Consider the following 6933-nt stretch of genomic DNA (forward strand, 5'->3'; position numbering starts at 1 on the left):
GCTCCCCTGATTTTTTGTGGAATTTTTGGGGATATATAAACGCAAACCCTAGGGCAGATGTGCCCTAGGGAGCCTACAAGCCTGGACGGCGTGGGCCCCCCTGGCCGTGCCATGAGGGCTTGTGGGGTCCCTGAGGACCCCCTGCCTTGGTTCTCAAGTCTCCCGATCTTCTTCCGTTCTGTAAAAAATCTTTTCGGAAGTTTTATTCCGTTTGGACTCCGTTCAAAATCCTCCTCTGAAAGGGGTCAAAAACATGGAAAAAACAGGAACTGACACTTGGCACTGGATTAATAAGTTAGTCCCAAAAAATAAATAAAAGGCATGCAAAACATCCAATGTTTGACAAGATAATAGCATGAAACCATAAAAAATTATAGATACGTTGGAGATGTATCAAGCATCCTGAAGCTTAACTCATGCTCGTCCTCGAGTAGGGCAGTGATAAAGAATGAACTTTTGATGTGGAATGCTACCTAGCATAGTTGTGCTTTGCAACTTCTTTTATGTGGCATGAACGTTCAGATCCGTAAGTTTAAAAACAATAGTTTTCTATTGACATGAAAATAGTAATACTTCAAGCGAACTAGCAAAGTAGTCATGAACTTTCAAAATAACAAGGCCAAAGAAAGTTATCCCTACAAAATCATATAGTCTGGCTATGCTCCATCATCCTCACACAACTAATGTAAATCATGCACAACCCCGGAATTGGCCAAGTAATTGTTTTCGCACTCTTACTTTCTCAAACTTTTTATAACTATCACGCAATACATGAGCACGAGCCATGGATATAGCACTATAGGTGGAATAGAGTGTGGTGGTGGTTGTGAGACAAAAAGGAGGAGATGGTCACATTGACTCGGCGTATCAATTGGCTATGGAGATGACCATTAATCGATATGAACGTGAATGAGTAGGGATTTCCATACAAGAGATGCACTAGAGCTATAAGTATGTGAAACCTCAAAAGGAAAACTAGTGGGTGTGCATCGAACTTGCTTGCTCATGAAGACCTAGGGCAATTTTGAGGAAGCCCATCACTGGAATATACAAGCCAAGTTATATAAAAGTTTCCCACTAGCATATGGTAGTGACAAAGCAAGAAGCTCTCAATCATGAAGAACATGGTGCTAATATGAATCACAAGTGTGGAAAAAGATAGTAGCATTGTCCCTTCTCTCTTTTTCTCTCATTTTGTTTATTTGGGCTCTTAGGCCTCTCTTTTTTCTCTTTTCTCTTTTTTTTGTTTTTGGGCTCTTTGGCCTCTCTTTTTTCTCACATGGGACAATGCTCTAATAACGATGATCATCACACTTTTAGTTACTCAAAGCTCAAAAATCACAATGATGATGACTCCATAGGAAATGCCTCCGGCAGTGTACCGGGATGTGCAACGATCTAGTATGATCATGCAATGGCAATATAAGAGTGACGACACGAGTCATGAGACGGAACGGTGGTAGTTGCATGACAATATATGTCGGAATGGCTATGAAAATGCCATAGTAGGTAGGTATGGTGGCTGTTTTGAGGAAGGAATTTGGTGGGTTTGTGCACCGGCGAGAATTTGCCGCACTAGAGAGGCTAGCAATGGTGAAAGGTGAAAGTGCATCTAATCCATGGACTCAACATTGGTCATAAAGAACTCACATACTTGCTGCGAAAGTTTTTATTAGTAATCGAAACAAAAGTGCTAAGCGCATACTCCGAGGGGAAGGGTTGGTAGGTGTAAACCATCGCGCGATCCCGACCTCAACACAAAGGATGACAATCAGTAGATCAATTATGCTCCGACTTCCTAACATAGCGGTTCACCATACGTGCATGCTACGGGAATCACTAACTTCAACACAAGTATTTCTAGATTCACAACACCCTACTAACATAGCTTTTAATATTCCCGAATCCATGTCTCAAAACTAATTGAGAGGAATCGAAATTTTCTTTCTACTCAATGCACATGAAGATGGAAGTTTTTGCATCCCCTTTGGGTACCTAGCACATGGAACTACTTTCATAGCATAAGCCAACTACCAAATCACGCACCGCCGTGCTCTAAAGATATAAGTGAAGCACAAGAGCAAAAGTATGTAGCTCAAAAGATATAAGTGAAGCACTACAGCAAAAGTATCTAGCTCAAAAGATATAAGTGAAGCACTATGAGCATTCTAGCAAAATTACGATGAGTGTGTGTCTCTCTCTCTCTCAAAAAGGTGTGCAGCAAGGATGATTGTGACAAAAAAAATCCTATGAGACAAGACGCTCCAAGGAAAACACATATCATGTGGTGAATAAAAATATAGCTCCAAGTAATGTTACCGATGGATTGAAGACGAAAGAGGGGATGCCTTCCAGGGGCATCCCCAAGCTTAGGATCTTTGGTGTCCTTGAATTTGGCTTGGGGGGCCTTGGGCATCCCCAAGCTTGAGCTCTTTCCACTCCTTATATCTTTGTCCATGAGAACGTCACCCAAAACTTGAAAACTTCACAACACAAAACTTAAACAGAAACTTGTGATAACATTAGTACAAGAAAGCAAACTACCACTTCTTTTGGTACTGTAGCAAACTTGAATTCCATCCATATTGATTATGGGCTACTGTATTCTCACTTTTCCATGGCTATTACTCACCGATACTAACCATAGTTTCATCAAAACAAGCAACCAACTCAATAAAAACAGAATATTTCAAAAGCAGACCAGTCTGTAGCAATCTGTATACTTCGTATACCTCTTGTATCTCAAAAAATCTGAAAAATTACGACGGTCTAGGAAAAAAGCAATCAGCGGCAAAAAGAATCAACTCAAAAGCTCTTTCTGAAAAAAAAATCATCTCGTGAGCAAAAAGTTTCTGTCTTTTTCCAGCAAGATCGAACAACCATTACCAACACCAATCATAAAGGTTTTGCTTGGCTCAAACACAAAAAGAAACACAAAAAACACAATCACAATAGAATTGTGAAAGTGTGGACGCAACAAAAACATAAAGAAAAAAGATAAATTCATTGGGTTGCCTCCCAACAAGCGCTATTGTTTAACTCCCTTAGCTAGGCATTGATAAATCAATGATGCTCACACAAAAGACAAGAATTGAAGCACAACGAGAGCATCATAAAGCATGTGAAAATCACATCTAAGTCTAACATACTTCCTATGCATAGGCATTTTATAGGAAAATAGATTGTCAAGACAACCAATAGTTGCCATATGCAAGGAAGAAGAAAGAGACAATAGCAATCTCCACATAACGAGAGGTAATTTGGTAACATGAAAGTTTCTACCAAAATATTTTCCTCTCTCATAGCAATTACATGTGGGATCATAATCATATCCAACAATATAGCTATCACATAGGATAGTCTTTCCATGATCCACATGCGTGCAAAGTTGACACTCTTAAAAAATAGTGGGATTATCATCAACTAAAGTCATGACATCTCCAAACCCACTTTCAATAATATTGCAAATATCATATTCATCATGAGGCCTAATTTTTTTTTCAAGATCATAAGAAAAATCATCGCCCCACTCATGATCATTGCAACAAGTAGTGGATAAAGCTTAGGGTTTTGCATATTTTTAGTATGATTGTCACTAATAGAATATATAGTGAAACCATTGCAATCATGCTTTTCATCCAAGGAGCCCTTGTGAATCACTTCATAAATTTCTTCCCCACAATTTTCAGATTCACGCATCTCAAGCAAAACTCCATAAAGATAGTCAAGTGCACTCAACTCACTTGCAATTGGATCAACATAATTGGATCTCTTAAAGAGATTAGCAAGTGGATGAGGATCCATATCACTAGATTTTCACCAAGCGAAGATGCAAGCATATTGAAGGCACATGGCACACAAGTGAACCGAAACCAAGCGAGATAAAAGGGCAAACGAAAAAGGCAAACGAAAAAGGCAAAATGTTGAAGTGGGGGAGAGGAAAACAAGAGGCAACTGGCAAACAAAGTAAATGCAAGAGATGAGTTTGCGACACCTACTTGGATGAGTTCTTGACTTGATCTTCCTCCACGGCAACGGTGCCAGAAATTCATCTGCTGCAACAACAAAAGTCCTTCGCTCGCGCTTAGGAATTCTTCTTGTTACTTATCTGATTTGCATTGGTTTTTCCCTTGAAGAGGAAAGGGTGATGCAGCACAGGAGCAGTAAGTATTTCCCTGAGTTTGAGAACCAAGGTATCAATCCAGAAGGAGGGCCTCGTCAAGTCCAAAGTACCTGCGCAAAAACAAACAAACTTGCACCCAACGCTTCAAAGGGGTTGTCAACCCCTTAAAGATTGTTTGCAAAAGTGAGATCTAAAGGCGGAAAGTGCAACGAAGTAAAAAGTGTAAGGCTGAAAATATGGTGTGGAGTAGACCCTGGGGGCCATAGTGTTCACTAGAGGCTTCTCTCATAATAGCAAATATCACGGTGGGTGAACAAATTACTGTCGAGCAATTGATAGAACCGCGCAAAGTCATGAGGATATCTAAGGCAATGATCTAGCATATAGGCATCACGTCCGAGACAAGTAGACCGATACTTTCTGCATCTACTACTATTACTCCACACATCGACCGCTATCCAGCATGCATCTAGTGTATTGAGTTCATGACGAACAAAGTAACGCTTTAAGCAAGATGACATGATGTAGAGGGATAATCTCAAACCAATGATGAAAACCCCATCTTTTTACCCTTGATGGCAAGAACACGATACGTGCCTCGCTACCCCTTCTGTCACTGGGTGAGGTCACCGCACGGTATGAACCCAAAACCAAGCACTTCTCCCATTGCAAGAATCATAGATCTAGTTGGCCAAACAAAACCCACAACTCGAAGAGAATTACAAGGATATGAAATCATGCATAAGAGAGATCAAAAGAAACTCAAATAAGATTCATAGATAACGGATCATAAATCCACAATTCATCGGATCTCGACAAACACACCGCGAAAGAAGATTACATCGGATCGATCTCCATGAAGATCATGGAGAACTTTGTATTGAAGATCCAAGAGAGAGAAGAACCCAACTAGTTACTAGCTATGGACCCGTAGGTCTATGGTGAACTACTCACGCATCATCGGAGAGGTCATGGTGTTGATGGAGAAGCCTTTCGTGTGCGAATCCCCCCTCCGGCAGGGCACCAGGACGTGCCCAGATGGTAACTTGCGGAGACAGAAGCTTGCGGCGGCGGAAAAGTGATTACGATGCTCCCCTGATTTTTTGTGGATTTTTTGGGGATATATATGCGCAAACCCTAGGGCAGACGTGGCCCAGGGAGCCCACAAGCCTGGACGGCGCGGGCCCCCTGGCCGCGCCATGAGGGCATGCGGGGTCCCTAAGGACCGCCTGCCTTGGTTCTCAAGTCTCCCGATCTTCTTCCGTTCCAGAAAAAATCTTTTCGGAAGTTTTATTCCGTTTGGACTCCGTTCAAAATCCTTCTCTGAAAGGGGTCAAAAACATGGAAAACACAGGAACTGGCACTTGGCACTGGATTAATAAGTTAGTCCCAGAAAATAAATAAAAGGCATGCAAAACATCCAAAGTTTGATGAGATAATAGCATGAAACCATCAAAAATTATAGATACGTTGGAGACGTATCAGGTAGCACGTGGCTTGTTTGATGTTGTATTCCCTCAAAACCTCCACTATATATAGGAGGAATAGGAGGGAGGGCTACCTTTCCTCCTACTCCAAGGAGGAGGGTTTGGCTGAGCCAAGGGAGGAGAGTCTTCCTCCAATTTGGTTTGCTGGACTCCCTTCGTACTTGGCCACCTCCTTCCTGTTTTCCTTTTCCTTTTATTTTTGCACCTTGGCCGAAAATAGGTTTATTGGGTTGTACGCACCAGCCCCCTAGGGGCTGGTGCGCCACCTCTATGCCTATTAGGTCCTCTCCAGGGTGGGTGGCCCCTCCCGGTAATACCCCGGAACCCCTTCTTCACTCCCGGTACTTTACCGGTAAATTCCAAAATATTTCCAGAAGTGAAATGCAACTTTCCTATATATCAACCTTTACCTAAACACCATTCTGGAGCTCCTCGTGACATTCGGGATCTCATCCAGGACTCCGAAATTTTTTCGGCCACCAACATACATAACTCAATAATACCAAAACTTCACCAAACCGTAAGTGTGCAGACCCTGCGGGTTCAAGAACTTTGCAGACATGACGTGAGACACTCTTCGGTCAATAACCAATAGCAGGACCTGGATGTCCATATTGCCTCCTACATATTCTATGAAGATCTTTATCGGTTGAACATCTACGTCAATGATTCAGTTAATCCCGTATAACATTCCCTTTGTCCTTCGTTATGTTACTTGCCCGAGATTTGATCGTCGGTATCTCTATACCTATTTCAATCTTGTTACCGACAATTCTCTTTACTCGTTCCATAATACAAAATCACATGGCCAAATCTTTAGCCACATTGCTTGCAAGGCTTTTTTGTGATGTTGTATTACCGAGTTGGCCCCGAGATACCTCTCCGTCATACGGAGTGACAAATCCCAGTCTTAATCCATGCTAACTCAACGCACACCTTCGGAGATACCTACATAGAACCTTTATAGTCACCTAGTTGCGTTGCGACATTTTATACACACAAGGCATTCCTCCGTTGTGAGTGAATTACATGATCGCATGTTCATAGGAATGTATACTTGACATGCAGAAAAGAGTAGCAATGAAATAACACAATCACATGCTACGTTCATAGTTTGGGTCTTGCCCATCACATCATTCTCCTAAGGATGTGATCCCGTTGTCAAGTGACAACACTTGTCTATGGCTAGGAAACATTAGCCATCTTTGACGAACGACCTAGTCAACTAGACGCTTACTAGGGAAAGTATTTTGTCTATGTATCCACACATGTATTTGTGTTTCCATTCAATACAATTATAGCATGTATAATAAACGATTATCT

Source organism: Hordeum vulgare, chromosome 1H, assembly GCF_904849725.1.
Source record: "Hordeum vulgare subsp. vulgare chromosome 1H, MorexV3_pseudomolecules_assembly, whole genome shotgun sequence".
Taxonomy (NCBI): domain Eukaryota; kingdom Viridiplantae; phylum Streptophyta; class Magnoliopsida; order Poales; family Poaceae; genus Hordeum; species Hordeum vulgare.